The sequence below is a fragment of the Coffea arabica genome, chromosome 8c (assembly GCF_036785885.1).
Source record: "Coffea arabica cultivar ET-39 chromosome 8c, Coffea Arabica ET-39 HiFi, whole genome shotgun sequence".
NCBI lineage: Eukaryota > Viridiplantae > Streptophyta > Magnoliopsida > Gentianales > Rubiaceae > Coffea > Coffea arabica.
This window is the reverse complement of record NC_092325.1, coordinates 11,316,395-11,333,210: the sequence shown is the minus strand read 5'-3', so window position 1 is coordinate 11,333,210 and position 16,816 is coordinate 11,316,395. Positions and strand designations below refer to the sequence as shown.

The window sequence follows — 16,816 nt, the reverse complement described above, 5'->3', positions numbered from 1 at the left end:
TAGGCATCACCAAGACCTCTAGCCTAACAATTAAAGTAAGAAAATAGATTTCCTCAAGTCCTCTACCTAGTTTCATGCTTAGGGTTCAAACCCTTGCAAATCCAACCGTAAATCTTGTATTAAAGGGAGAAATTAGAAGAGTTGATGGGTTTACCTCTAACCCTTGTAGAAACCAGAATTTTTCACCACTAAACTTCCAAGAAATCCCCCAAGATGAAGCCTTCCTCCAAGCTCAAGTTAATCTCCAAGTGATATGTGAGTTTGGTGGTGATTTGTGAAAGAAATGGAAGCAAGATGAAGTGAGATGGAGTGAAGCTTTTCTATTCTTTCCCTTACTGTTTTCGGCCGAACTATGGAGTGAGGAGAGAGTGTGTTTTGTGTTATGAAGCTTCCTTTGGAAGCTTAAGGAATTTGTGGCCAAAATTTGTGCAAAAGTCAACTAAGAATAGTGCGTGTATAGTGTCCCGAACTACCACTTTTTTTCTCTTGTTTGTTGCATTAGTGCACTAATCCTCAAATGTAATTCTCTTGATACAACAATTATTCACTCTTAGTAGTCTAATATAAATTTCTTAAATCTCTACTTAGTCATTTTGACGCAGAATATGCGAACTTCCAATTAGCACACGATTAGGCGATACTTAAAAGGAATCATGTAACGATAATATAATTAACCAATACTAAGACAAATAATTATTTTAAGAATCAAACATGAGTTCTCACATCCTCTCCCCCTTAAGAAAATATCGTCCTCGAAATTTCATACCTTAATCTGGAAATAGATTTGGATATTTTCCTCAAATTTCTTTTTCTACTTCCCAAGTTGCCTCCTCGAGTCTATGGTTTCTCCAAAGAACTTTCACCAGCAGGATTCGCTTATTCCTCAATTCTTTCACCTTATGATCTAGAAGCTTCACTGGCCTTTCCTCATAAGTTAGCATCTCATCAATCTCAATATCTTCCGGTTGTAGAACATGATACGGATCTGGATGATATTTCTTGAGCATCGATACGTGAAAAATATTATGGATCCAAGATAAACTTGGTGGCAATTCCAACCTATAGGCCATATTCCTACACGTTGAAGAATCTTATATGATCCTCCAAATCTCGATTGTAGTTTCTTTCATTTTCCAGCCATCAAACTCGCTTTCAGAGGAGTAATCTTAAGAAATATTTGGTCTCCAACCGCAAACTCTAAATCCTTCCTGCGATTGTCTGCATAGCTTTTTTGACGACTCTATGCGGTTTGAATTCTCTGGCATATTAACTTTACTTTCTCTCATGCCTCCTCAATCCATGGTACTGTAGGTGGGTCTAAAATCTTTCGTTCACCTATTTCATCCCAACAAATCGGAGATCTACACTTTCATCCATGTAGAGCTTCATACGGAGCCATTTGAATGGATGAGTGGAAGCTATTATTATAAGCGAACTCCACTAATGTCAGATACTTATTCCAACTCTCTCCAAAATCCAAAATATAGGTTCGTAACATGTTCTCGAGAGTCTGAATCATCCTCTCAGTCTGAGGATGGTAAGTAGTGCTAAAATTCAACTTGGTCCCCAACACTTCTTGCATTTTCTGTCAGAACCGTGAAACAAATCTAGTGTCTCGATCGGACACAATGCTTACTGGAATTCTATGTAACCTTATAATCTCATCCAAACACTGCTTCGCTAATTTCTCCAATGAGTACTTCATACTAATCGGCAAAAAGTGAGCCGATTTAGTCAATCTATCTACTATCACCCAAATTGCATCATGACCTATTTCAGTTCTTGGTAATCCAGATATAAGATCCATGGTAATATTTTCCTACTTCCATTCGGGTATTTCTAAAGGTTGTAATAGATCAGACGGTTTCTGATGCTCGGCTTTAATTTGCTGGAAATTAAGCAAGTTTGGACAAACTGGGCAATTTTCTTTTTCATGCTCTCCCGCCAGTACAAACTCTCAAGTCTTGGCACATTTTATTCCCTCCAGGATGTACCGTGAACTTAGATTGATACGCTTCTTCCAGGATTTCTTTCTTAAGTTTTTCGTCCGTTGGCACTATTATACGATTTCGAAATCTTAGTACGCCATTCACACCCAAATTGAAATCCGACTTTTCTCCCTTATTCACTTTCTCCGACCACTTTTGCACTTCAGGGTTCTTTTCCTAAGTTTCCTTGATACGTTCTAACAAAGTGGATTTCACGACAATGTTTCCCAGAATAACTTTTCTCGGTTCGAGTCGGGGATTCCGACAACTAACCTCTTCCAACAAATGCAATTCATTAATCATCAATCATGCCACTTGCACTTGACGATATAAAGCATCAGCTACTACATTGGCTTTTCCTGGATGATACTTTATCGTGCAATCATAATCTTTCATAAATTTCATCCATCTCTGTTGTCTCAAATTTAGCTCCTTTTGGGAAAATAAATATTTAAGGCTCTTGTGGTCCATGAAAACTTCGAATGTCACTCCATAAAGATAATGCCTCCATTTCTTCAATGCAAATACTACAGTCACTAACTCCAAGTCATGAGTTGTGTAATTCCTCTCAAGCGGATTTAATTTCCTAGAGACATACGCAATCACCTTTTCAATTTGCATCAACACACACCCCAAGCCTTCTTTGGCAACATCTGTATATATCACAAAGTTATCATTTCCATTAGGCAAAGCTAATACAGATGCCCTAGTCAGTCGTCTCTTTAACTCTTGGAAACTTTCTTCACACTTCGAGTTCCATATAAATTTTTCACTTTTCTTAGTCAACTCAGTCATGGGTCCAACAATCTTGAAAAATCCTTGATGAATCTTCGATAATACTCTGCTAATCCTATAAAATTTCAAATTTCAGTAGGGTTTTCTAGTTGCTTCCACTTGGAAACCACTTCAACTTTGCCCGGACCCACCTTAATTCCATCCTTGGAAATGATGTGACCTAAGAATGTCACTTCTTTCAACCAAAACTCACATTTGCTAAACTTAGCATACAACTGATGTTCCCTTAACGTTTGTAAAACAATTCTCAAATATTTCTCATGATCATTCACAGTCTTAGAGTACACTAGTATATCATCAATGAATACTACTACAAATTGATCTAGATAAGGCTTAAAGATTCTATGCATCAAATCCATAAAGGCCGCAGGTGCGTTAGTCAATCCAAAAGGCATTACTGCGAACTCAAAGTGTCCATACCTCGAGTTAAAGACAGTTTTAGGTATATCTTTTTCCAAAATCCTCAATTTCTAATAACCTTACCTGAGGTCCAATTTTGAAAATACTACCGCCCCTTGCAATTGATCAAATAACTCATCAATGTGGGGCAAAAGGTACTTATTCTTAATGGTTACATTATTTAAGTCTCGGTAATATATGCACAATTTTAAACTCCCATCTTTCTTTTTAATAAACAAGACCGGGGCTCTCCACGGTGAATCACTTTCCTTTATAAAATCTCGCTCTAGCAAATCCTGCAACTGCAATTTCAACTCTTTCATTTCAGCTGGGGCCTTTCCATACAGCGTTTTAGAAATAGGTTCTACATCCGGAGTCATATCAATCTTAAAAGTTATTTCCCTTTTTGGAGGTAAAGACTCTAATTCTTTCGGAAAAACATCCGGATACTCCTTTATTGCAGGCATATCTTCCAATCGCACCTTATCACTAGGAGTATTTATAAGAAAAGCCAAATATCCTTGAGCTTCCTTACTCAACATTTTTCTAGCTTGAATTCCCGAAATAAGAGCAGATGAAACTAATTTACCCCTTACATCCAATTTTAAGGTTGCCTCTGCTGGAATGTACAACTCTACCATTTCCGTCTTACAATTCAATTGTGCATTGTACCGAGCTAACCAGTCCATTCTTAAGGTAACATCATGCCCCTTAATGTCTAAGCTCATCAAATCGGCCAGTAGTTTCCGTTCTCCAACCCATATTTAACAATCTCCATACACCAAGTTAGCTATTAAACTTGGTTCCCCAGTAGGTGTTCTAACCTCCAAATCATAAAACAATTTAATTGGTTTCATATCTATTCCACTCATAAAATTTGAGTTCACAAAAGAGTGTGTCACACCCGAATCAATTAAAACCTTAGCTAAACGGTGGAAAATTGGAATCATACCTTCGACTACCTCAGTAGAATCAAGAACTTATTGATGATCCAGTGTATAAACCCTAGCCGATACTCTAGGTCGACTTCCTCTAGCACTAGTCTGTTTAGATGCCGATTTCTCTGGCCGTTGATTACTAACTCCTACTTTTGGTGCATTCGGACAACTTACAAGTTGGTACTCGGCACTACCACAGTATAGGCATTTTTTTGATTTCCTCCAATAATTATTCTCCTAGTGATTTGGCTTACCACAGCAGCCACAACTAACTTGAGGAATTATGGCCGGACCACTAGAAAGTATTCCTCTCGATTGATCTTGTCCACTACGACCTCCTCTTGATAAAACCCCTCTTGGACCTCCAGCGGTCCTTACTCCTCCCGTTCCTCTTTCCGTCTTTGAAGGTGGAGCACTTTTACTAGCTTGTCCAGAGGAGTAACTAGGAAAGTTCCTTTTCTTAGTTTGGAAATCCCTAACTTGCAACTTTGTACTTTCAACCCTTTGTGCTTTCTCCAGAGTCTCAGTGAACGTAGAGATTTGCGCTGCTGCCAACCCCTCTTGAATCTCCACATTAAGCCCTTGCATAAAACGTTTAATCCTTTTTCGTTTATTAACTACTAACTCTAGAGCGTACATAGAAAACTTAATAAATTTCCCTACATACTCAGCCACGCTAAGTGTTCCCTATCTCAATTTAATAAATTCATCCTCCGGCTTCTCTTGGATCAGCGGTGGAAGAAACTTCTCATTAAACTCCCGAGTAAAGTTTTCTCAAATCCAAGGGGTCTGCGCTCTCTCCCACTTTTCCCTTATCATATCCCACCAGGTACATGCCACGCCCTCAAACTGAAAGGTAGCAAAGGTCACACGCCTCTCTTCTGTATAATCTAAGGCAACGAAGATATTGGCCATCCTCTCCAGCCAGTTCTCCGCTAACTCCGGATCAGGTCCTCCAATAAACTTAGGCGAGACGAACTTCAAAAACCTCTCTAAGGCTCTATCATCCCCTCTATCTTGGGCCCCAAGTTGGTTAAGTGGCCCTGGAGCCTGTCAGTTTGCTAAACGTTGTAGGATATCAGACATCCGATTAATGGCGTTAACCACTTGGTTACCCTCTGGATTTTCTTGTCTCTGGGTCGGCCCAGTTGCCTATCCTTGATCATTCCCTTGAGGTTGGGTTTGCCTAGCCCCATGCCCACGCCCACGACCTCTACCACTCTTTCGTCCGTCCATATTCCTAGTGATGCCTAATGCAAGAAATACAATAAATACGCGAGAAAATACTTGATGTACAAGCCAACTTGAAAACATCATAAATAACAATAATTAACATGTATTTACTCTTTAAAATTCATACAATTAACAAGTCATGGGACATTTACAAAAATATGGCACACAGGTGCCATAAAATGCAATTAGTCAGGCACGACAGAAGTAGGTTCAAGTGTCTCAAAAGTAGACCACACAGTTAAACAAAATTTAATGGCCTGTGAACTAGCACCACCCCAGCTATTTCTAGCTACAAAAGTCAAAAGAAAATCACCACCCTAATCTAATTCTCAGTAGGACTATCGAGCGGAACTTCCTCCTCAGGATCCTCTTCCGGACCCTCATCGAAAAGTTCCTCTCCAGTACGCTCCTGAATCGGACTCTGAACAACCTCCATCACCTCATCGATCAACATAGTGGTGTCTGCCAAGATCCCAGAAGCCCAATCACGGACCTCCTTACCTATCCTAGTAAGTCAAGCTCTAACCCTCTGAACCTCATCACGAGCAGCCTCAGCCCTAGCCATCTTGTCCACCACAGTCCCCTTGAGCTCTGCAATCCTAGCACTCTGAGCGTTCACCATAATGCTCAGCTCCTCAACCTCCTGAAGTAAATCTTGGTTGGTATTCACCAACTGACGATGCTCATCGTCAAGGGACAATACTAAATCATTAGGGTATGCATAAGTCACCCTACAGGGATATCGAGGAAACCTAATAGCAGGTGAGTAACGCACACGAGCTCCTCCATCAAGCGCTCGATGGTAAATATGTCTAAGAGGCTTCACGTGGCCATTAGCATGACCATTACCATTCGCAGCATGTCCTCCATTTCCATTCTCCATCCCTGCAAAACAACCATAATTTTCAGGTTAGAAACTTAAAGTCACTAACTCACTCGAACATCACTTAAAGTATAACTAAGCTATCTCATTCCTAATTTCCAGAGTAAAGTCTCTAATATCTCCCATACAAATCTCTAACCTAGCGCTCTGATACTAACTGTGACGCCCCTACTTCTCCCAAGGGCAAACTCAAGGGTATCGGCGGGATGCCTGCCCAACTCTCGCCAGGACTCGATACCATTCCAATCCAACTTAAGGTAAATAACCAAAATAATAAAAGTCGAGCTGGAAAACATAGTCGCTTCCATACATAAGTGTTCAATCTTACATCACAAGTTTTCAAAATATATCAATTTTTCCCCAAAATGTACACTTCCAAAAGTCATCTAATCAGTACATCCAAAATTCTAATAAAACATGCTATCATGTAGGCTTCTCCATAAATCCTTCCATTTCAGCTCCTGTTAAGGAAAACAAATCTAACGGGGTGAGCGGGCGCTCGTGAGGCCAAGAAAACATGCAAAACACGTAGTTCAAATAACAATAGCACTTAAACAAGAATGAAAGCTATAACATTCAAGTAGTTCACAATTAACAATAACACATATTTGATAAGAATATGGGAGCTCTCAGGAGCTATGTTCAACTTGCTCAATCCAATACCTCCATGAGTTGACACTCCGTCAATCGAGTAGGTTATAAGTCCATAGAACTTCACTTACACTTCCCCGTTCACCGCTACACCCCTACTCCGGGCCCGCACTTCTTTTATGTAAGGCGATACTACTCGAATATGCCAAACGAGATCTCTCAAATAGATCAAGTTTATACACTTTTTTTTCATTGCTCACCAAGCTTCTCGACCAAGCCTATACCGGCTTGAGTCGCAAGGTCGGCCGATGAGTTTGGGTGTCCCCCACTATTATCAATTTAAGTCGAGGAGATTCACTCCAATCGACATATGCAACCATAGTATAATTCACTTTTGCAACATTTCACTTAATTCGCTTAGCAATTCAATACATTTCACTTAAACGAGGATGAGTGTGATAAAGTACACATTCAACTCAATACATTCAATCAATGAGAACAATTAAGCACGTAACAACATTTCATACACTTGACACTTACCAAGTCAAAACAAGAGTGAGTGAGCGAGCAATTAAGTTTTTAAGCGTCCGCTTCGAAATTCTCTTGAAGATCTCCTTGAGCGCCTGGACAAATAACGAGTACTTTCACTCACAATCACGTATTAACCAAGAAAGAAGGTACACTTATTTAGGCTAGTCAATACCTCAAAAGAGAACTTTAATCACTCAAAAATCGAGGTTCAAAAGTGAGGATTTTATAACACAAGAGAAACTGATTTCCTTCATAAAATCGAGTTTAAAATGATCAATCATTATCAAATATTAGGGAAAATTTTCCAAAAACTCATTTCCCATCAAGTCGGAAAATTTCAGTTTTGCACGTCAAATTTAGAAAAATCAGAACTTGCACTCAGTAGGTCCAAAATTGGAAAACTTTATACCGTTGGAATCTTGGTTCGGAGGACTAAAAGTTCCTAGAAGACACTTTTCCAAATTCTAAATGGAAGGTATTCAATTTTCAACTCAAAGTGACTGTTCTGAAAAAGCAAGGCAGTTTCAGTCATGTTTTTCGGCAATCTTTAGAAATTCGGTAAAATTCACAGAAAGTGAACTAGCCTTTGAAATTCGTAACACATTACGACTTCCTAACAAAGTTTCAAACTAGACAAATGGAACTAAATTTAGAGTTTTGAGTATCAAGATATAGCAGTTCAAAGTCGGTAACTTTAACCACTAGAACAGTGAAATTTCCAGATTTGACAAGCAGTTTTTGGAACATCATTTGGGTATCAAAATAGTCTTAGAATTATACCAAATTCGGTACACTGAAGCTCCCATATGAGAACTACTTCTCTGTCAAATTTCACCCAAAAAATCCCACGAAAAGATAGTTAACGAAACAACCAAAGTTCAGAAAATATTTCAAAGCAAATCTGTCTTCTTGCTTTCCTTTCTTTTTCCAAACATTTTGCACAATGAAATCAGGCCAAATTCAATTCATTTTTTGCACCAGGGTCCTAGAAACCTTTAATAAATACATTATGGTTGATTGATATCAAAATTTTCGAAATAAAACATCCCACAACAAAATAGACTAGTCGGCCAGCATGAAGGAAAAGCTTTCCAGTTTTCCCACTTTATTGCACTTTCAAAATCAGGCCATATCTCACTCAATACAAGTTCAAATTACTAATGGCTGGTGGCATTGGAAACTAGGTTCAAAATTCCACATTTCATCACAAGAAAACATTTCCAAAATAAGTTCTCAAGCCACAAGTTGAAGCTTCTCATGTCCTCTCGGACAGATATTCATAACAGGGCAGCAAACTTTGCCGAATCACTACGGATGACTCAAAATGAACTAGCAAGTGATTTTTATACTGTTAGAAAGCTACGGATATCTAGTTTTGAATGCCACTAATGACACTAAATTTTGACTTATACAGAGAGATATGTTGAAACAAAGTGGTACTGTTTGGGCTGCCAGATTACCATTTCCAGTTTTCTTTCAATTTCGAAAATCCAAGTTTTACTCAACCAAATCAAATGATTTTTGGTAGACACTTTCTACACACAATATACAACATATATCAACCAATTTCACAGCAAAAAAAGTACCAAAAATTCAAAATAATCACTAAGCAACAAGGACAGATTTTCAGCCAGCTCTAGTGCACCACTTTCTTTCGATTTTTCCTTCACTTTCTAACCCTATTCACCTCAAGTAACACATAAACGACCACAATCAACTAATTACACCTCAAGCCAGCTACCTATAGGCATCACCAAGATCGCTAGCCTAACAATTAAAGTAAGAAAATAGATTTCCTCAAGTCCTCTACCTAGTTTCATGCTTAGGGTTCAAACCCTTGCAAATCCAACCGTAAATCTTGTATTAAAGTGAGAGATTAGAAGAGTTGATGGGTTTACCTCTAACCCTTGTAGAAACCAGAATTTTTCACCACTAAACTTCCAAGAAATCCCCCAAGATGAAGCCTTCCTCCAAGCTGAAGTTAATCTCCAAGTGATATGTGAGTTGGGTGGTGATTTGTGAAGGAAATGGAAGCAAGATGAAGTGAGATGGAGTGAAGCTTTTCTCTTCTTTCCCTTGCCATTTTCGGCTGAACTATGGAGTGAGGAGAGAGAGTGTTTTGTGTTGTGAAGCTTCCAAATTCCTTTGGAAGCTTAAGGAATTTGTGGGCAAAATTTGTGCAAAAGTCGACTAGGAATAGTGCGCGTATGATGTCCTTAACTACCACTTTTTTTCTCTTGTTTGTTGCACTAGTGCACTAATCTTCAAATGAAATTCCCTTGACACTACAATTATTCACTCTTAGTAGTCTAATATAAATTTCTTAAATCTCTACTTAGTCATTTTGACGCGAAATATACGAACTTCCGATTCGCGTGCGATAAGGGGAAACTTTAAAGGAATTCATATAATGATAATATAATTAACCAATACTAAGGCAAATAATTATAAAAATAATTGTTTTAAGAATAAAACATGAGTCCTCACAATTTGAGTGAATCTTCAATAATTATCAAGTTCAATTGGCTCTATATGAATTGCATACACACCTTAACGTAATAATCTAGTCATGCATGTGAGGACCCCAAAAATATATATATAAACCTGTGCATATTTCATTTGCATTTTCTTTAATTCTTTAATAATTTCTAGCATTACTTTCACCTGTTTCCAAATAAGTTCGTAAAAACACTTTTCATGTGAGAAATAATTTTCCTAAGTTATGAAATTTCTTGGTTTTGTTAGACTAAATTAAAATCTTTGGAGTTAGAATAATTTATCGCCTTAACACAAAATGCTAAAATACTTAGTCTTCTCTATGTTAAAATTAATACTACCTGAGTAGATTAATTATATAAAATTTCTTGAATTTCAATAATTAATTCCAATTAGTTGCTAACATTAAATGTTAATAAGAATTTCCGCGTTAAAATGAAAACCAATGAATTTTAGATAAATATGATTCTAATATACTAAACATACTTAATGTGTAAAAATTCAATAAATATATCCTTATCTTTCTTTGTTTTCAAATAAGTGAGTAAAAATAATTTATACGTGCAAATTGACACCACTGGATTAAATAATTATTTCACTTGCCTTTATATCACTAAATCGATAAATTTCGCGTTAGGCTAACGCTAATTCTTGAGAAATAATAATTGGAAATACTTATAACTAATTTAATCGCTAAATAATATAAGAGTTTCTAGGAACCTTAATATTCACGTTTAATCAATAATTGCTCGATAAAAAAATGGTTTAGGTATATTAGGGTATTGTTAGGCGTTTGAATTGCACTTGGAGATAATTTTTAGAATTAAGTCGGATGCGAGAAATTAAGTTGAGATTAGGAAGCAAAGTGAAAGACTAAAATACCCTTACCTTTCCATGCAAACCAAACAAGACGTCTGACACAAATCAAATCACAATTACTATTAACCATTTCGATACGCAATCCATTTTCACACGTAAACCACTCTCACAAACTACGGCACCACCATACGTCCAATCTATTTCACGGCTTAAGACCACAGATTCATTTCATTCTCTGCATCATCTCATTTCTATTGACCAATCACAACCTCACCAATTCAGTACCGCCCCAATTGACCAATCAAAACCTCACCAATTCTATACGTAAACCAACTTCCACACTCAACCATCTCCTAAACCACGGCACCCTCTTCATTTCTTTTCCACTTCACATTTCAAACCACAACTACATTTCACTCTGCCTTACCATTGTCGACAAAGGGAGAGAGTGAGGGAGAGTCGCACTTCACGATCGAGGGAAGAAGCCGCGAGCTGCAACCATTTCTGGTTCTGTCCGAGCTAGAGGATAGAGAGGGGAGGGCAAGTGGAAGTCGGCGAAGCTGCTGATCATCACCATCTTCGTTCGTTCCAGACCAACATTTCCCAGTTGCAACCATCTTGACCACAACACCATTTCCAGCTGCAAACCGAGCACAGGACCAACCAGTGTGTGTGAGAGCCGAGAGGGAGCAGAAATTTTTCAGATTTTCATGTGTGAGCTTAGCTTGCTTTGAGGTAAATTTTTTGGAATAAAATTGTGGATGATCAGAGGTATTTTAAGTCAGCCGTGGCCTTGCATGTGTTAATTTGTGTAATCAGATGATGAAACCCAAAGCAGTAGAAAATTCTGTTGGGCAAAACATTTCTGCCGAGGAACTGATTTGGGAAATGTAGATTTAATTCTGTCTCTTTGTAGTAGTGTGAGCTGATAGATGCGTTTAGCTAATTAAGATCAAGGTAATTAAGCTCTGCATGCAGCCCCTTGGATCGGTTATGCTAGAAAAATAAGAATGAAAAACAATCTGGCCGCATGCAAGGTCATCCGAAGGTAGCAAACAGAATTTCTGGTTTTCTTGGATGGTTATGGCTGTTGTTTGAATCCGATTTTGAACTAGAAATATTGATTAGCTAGTTAAGTATTTGCATGTTAAATTTTAGCACCTAATACCATGAATTAACCAAAGGAAAAGTTGGATTTATGACCAATCTAATTGCTGGAAATCTGTTGAGTTGGCCGAGAGAGGGAAAGAAAGAATTTCCAGTTTTTCTCTTCAAATCTTGGCTGCAAATTTCGTATTGTAGTTCAATATACTCATAACACAATAATCACCGTATGCATGCTGAGTTTGAGTGAACAAAGTAATGAATTTTGTTAGGGAAAGGTTCGTATACCAAACTATCTATTTGCTGCAATTTTTCCAGCTTAGCCGATGGTGGCTCTTTTGAGTTTTAATGGAAACTTGGTGAGTGGGCTCTATGAATTCCCACAATGACTTGGATGATCTGATTAGCTAGTCAAGTATTTGCTTGTCGGATTTGAGTACTTAATATCATGTATTAGCCGAGTAAAAAGTTGGTTTTATGACCAATTAGCTACTGGAAATTCTGTTTAGCCGATGACAGATTTATTGTGGTGGAATTATTTGCCAAAATTACATGTTATTTGTTTTATTTCATGTCGGAAAATTTTGATGGTGGGCTCTATGAACTCCCACCCTTGGATTGATGATGGATATAATGCTAGTTTAGTGTTTAAATAGGTAGATTAATGATACCTAGCTAGTCTAGACTCCAAAAGATGCATCGTTCAAAAATGTTCAGATTTGCCCTGTTTTAATCGCAACCCTTTTTGCAAAATTTTGAGAGTTTCATGACTTGTATATCATGTTGATATGTTGAATATATGGTGTACAAAGTTTCATTGAAAAATATCGAGGTTTGGTTGGTCAAATAAATCGATTTAACAAAGCTAGTAAATCTGGAACTATTTCCGAAATGCTCTGACCAGCTTTCGTATTTCGGCCATAATTTTGAACTCCGATGTCGAAATCGAGTGCCGTCAGTGGCATTTGAAACTAGATATTCCAACCTTTCCGACGATATAAAATTCACATTCTGGTTCCATGTATGTGAGCCAAACCAACTATTTTAAGTCGGCTGTTCTGTTTCTCTGCTTTACAAGAACAAAATGCTGAGGCTGTAACTTGTGACTCGAATTCGAGCTAGTTGTGTGCCGAATTTCAAAATGATTTCTTCTGTGAAATTATAGCTCTATGAAGGTGTTTTCCAACACCTTAAACCATGCCAAATTCCAAGCTAATTTGAGTGATCTGTGATCAAAATATGAAACCTGCTCTGTCCTTGAAAACCCTGATTTTTTAGACAGATTTGATGCAAGGTTTGGCAAAGACTTGCTAACTGAATATTTTGATGTTAAACACTTACCAAATGCACCATGAGCGTTCTTTAAGTTTTGCCTAAACAAATGAACCAGGTTTGGAGGAATTTTCTTTGACCAAATGTCTGAAATGGAAAAACAAAAGGTTCAAGGCAGTTTTGTCTTAGTATTTGCGAAATTTTAGGTGTTTGATTGACCACCTTTCCGAAGTTATTTTTCCATGAAATTTGGTAGAGGAACAACCCTTATATGGTAGTATTATACTGCTAATTATGGTGTTATTCCGAGACCGATTCATGGGTCAAATAAATTACCAAAGTTCGAGACTTGATTTTGGAAAACCCTTGTTTAACAAGAAAATTTTAGTAACTTTGAGCTACCGTATCTTGGTGCTCAAAACTCCGTTCCTCATTCCGTTTGTTTTGTTATACTCTTGAATTACAACACTAATAGAGTTGCAAATTTCAAAAGCTATTTCCAAAGAAGTGAATTTTTCCGAATTTCCAAAGTTGGCCAAAAACTAACTTAAATCTGCCTTATGAACCAAAACAGTAACTTTGAGCCCATTTTGACTATCTTCCATTTAGAATCATGAAAAAGTGTATTCTAGGAACTTTTAGCATTTTGAAGGAAGTTTCCAACGGTAGCAAGTTTTCCAATCTTTGACATGTAAAAGGTGAGCTACGATTTTTCAAAGTATTGCATCAAAACTGAAATTTTCCGTATTCCAAGGAAATGGAGTTTTTCAAGTACTCCTTATTCCTTCGATAATATTCAAATGTCTTATCCTTGAATTTCATGATGTAGACTTAATTTCTCTTGTACCTTGAAACCCCGCTTGAGAATTTAGATTTAGGATAATTAAGACTTGTTCACGAGATTTTTCCTAAATTTGTACTATGACACGATTTTCAACAATAGTAGGAATTGTAAATGATAGACTATTATTATTCGTTCAGGCGCACGCGAGGACCTTTAAGAGGATCCGACAGAGGACGCTTGAACTTCAAATTGAACCTATTGCCCTTGTTTGACTAGGTGAGTGTTCCATATAGGAATACGTAATTGAGTAAGTCTAGGACATGCTCATTTCATGATCGTTAAGTATTTACCATACTCGTGCCTATTTAAGAAATATATATATGCATTGCATATCGACATGAATTGGTTAAATGATTAACCCTATCAAATAATCTTGTAAACTCAATATGTGCTTAGCCTGCTTATTTTATGCTTATTCGGTTAAAGTGCTCTTGTAACTCGTTATGTGACAATTTGGAAAATGAGTTCCGATCCATCGAAGTGCGCAGTGTGTACTTTATCACACTAGCCGTTCGAGTGGTGAAGTGTGTGAAATATTTTCTAATGAATCTGTGAATCTAAATGTGGTTGCGTCGTTGGGTGAATCCCTCGACTCGTGAATCAACTACCATAACTAATGAATCTGTGAATCTAAATGTGGTTGCGTCGTTGGGGTGAATCTCCTCGACTCTTACGTGGTAAAAGTGCAAAACGGCCAATGGCGGCCTATTAAAATGACATATGTCTACCAATTAACCGTAATTACCACCGTTTACCGTTTACCGTTTACTGTTTATCGTTTACCATTTATCGTGTTTACTTACCGTTTTCTAATATATGTGGTTACTGATTTCTTGATTATCATAAATTATATGCTCATATGAAGTTGTCCATCATTGTTAGGCGAGTGTGTACTTTACCTCCCTCGACCTATTCAAATGATGAATTTTACTTTTGTCGAATTACTTTGTTACCTGTGCATGTTGTAAGCTATAAGCTGAACTTGGTCCCCGCCTCGGTTACTGACCTACTCGAGCCAGGACTGGGCTCGGTCGGGTAGGTTGGAACCCTGGACAACCGTTTCGGTATACTCGAGTATTACCACTGGAGGGATAAGGTGATGGCCAGTCAACCGTGGGGATCCGAGAGTTATAAGGTGCAGATGACCGACAAATTTTCACTGGAACACCGTATCCTTTTGTGGTTGCTTTGCTATTATAATGTTATTACTCTCCTAGTTGGCATTCTCGGGTAAGACTCCTCATGAGCATTAACCTCTGAGATGAAGCAATCCTTGTAATGTTCTTCTAGTCGGACGAGCCACTATTTGTTTGACTGAAAATTTATGAAAATATGTTTATATGGCCATTCATTCCAAAAGTACTAGTTCTACATGTGTTTTCAAAGTAGCAATTATCCGTGTAATGATTATCACCTCATGGTAACATGCCATTGTGTAACCTCGAATCATGCATATGATATGCACAACTTACTTGACCTATTTTGAACTGTTAGAGCGTCTTGGAACCTCACTGGGCTGTGTAGCTCATCCCACGTTGTGGTTTTCTTTTACAGGTTCTGACAACTGAGGAAGACTTGAGATCTACTTGTACTTTAAGCATGTAGTTTGAATTAAACAATGTAGCTTTTGTTTCGGGTTACCACTTGAAGCTGGAAAAGTGTAACCCTTGAATTTGTATGTGGCTTGTATGAAATTTGTTACTTGGCTTATAAGGATGTATTTGAATTATATGTTTTGTTTCTAGGGTTGTAATCGGGAAGGTATTTTAAGAATCGACGTTGGCTATCTTAAGGCATTGTTATCTCTGAAGTTAATGTGATTCTAGAAACCGGCCTATTTGGAGGGAAACGATGTTGTAATAGATTAGGTTATACTTCGGAAGGACTTTTGCTAGTTGCTTGTGTGAGTCCTGGCGAGAGTTGGGCAGACGGCCCGCCAACCCCTCTGGTTCGCCTTAGGGGGAAGTGGGGTCGCCACAATGCATGTGTTTTTTGACTAATAAAAAACTAGAATTATGGGACAAGAAAGTGCATTAAAATTATCTACTTTTGAACTTGAATGATTAGAAAAGGGGAACTGGAGTTAAATTGATTCCTCACATCTAAATAGATCCAATTCAAGAAGATTAAGTGCTAAGATTTTAGGTATCTAAAACTAGAGATGTATGAATTAATTAGACCCTTTTGAGCCAAATGGAATGATTGAGGATTTCAAACTAATTTCTAAACTTTCTATGGAAAGTTTGGCCAAACTTTGAACTAAGAACAACCTATTAGATATAATGGTAAAATGCAAGTTGGATAGAGTGTATGTTGAGTTATGGTGTTTTAAGCAAGAAAAGATGAAATTTTGTTAAAATTTTGAGGTAATGTTGTTGGAAAACTGTTTTGTTGGCCAAGAGAGTGAGGAGATGAAGTTCTTATGTTATTTTCGAAAATTCCAGGATAATTGGTTATTAATTTTGTATAAAACGTCTTATAACACTTTGGCCCTATTTATACCTAATTATTTAGTAATTTTGATATTTGGGAAATAGTAAACTATGAGAAAAGTTAAGCTTCAACCTAATTGAAAGCTGATTTGGCCGAGAAGAAAATAGCAAATGAGTGATGATGAATAAAAGTTTTATTAGCTATAACTTTAAAAGTTTGGATAGAGAATGATACAAACTTAGCTCAAACACCTTATGAGACCTTAAATTTGATATGTATGTATATTTTCCATTATTTTGAGCTAACAACCTTGATAAATCTCAAAGAAAGATATAAGAAGGATTGTTGGAATTTTGTATCTTGTTTTATAAGTTAAGAAACTAAGTTTCTAGTAAATTAAATCTTAATTTGATGGATGATAGTGATCATATATGAATTGATAAAAGGGCTAAAGTGTACTTAATCGCTTCTGCCTTAATGATTTGAAATG

At 37.4% G+C, this 16,816-nt stretch overlaps 1 long non-coding RNA gene across 2 annotated transcripts; it reads left to right on the top strand.

The window, feature by feature from the left end:
- Positions 1 to 10,918: 10,918 nt before the first annotated feature.
- On the top strand, positions 10,919 to 15,787 carry LOC113706642 (uncharacterized). 2 transcript variants are annotated; one of them, XR_003452068.2, is made up of 3 exons: positions 10,940 to 11,408; positions 14,031 to 14,109; positions 15,448 to 15,787. It is a non-coding gene; the product is annotated as an uncharacterized lncRNA (long non-coding RNA). The 2 variants fall into 2 exon arrangements; XR_011820706.1 differs by having other exon boundaries at positions 10,919 to 11,408; positions 14,031 to 15,787.
- Positions 15,788 to 16,816: the final 1,029 nt, after the last annotated feature.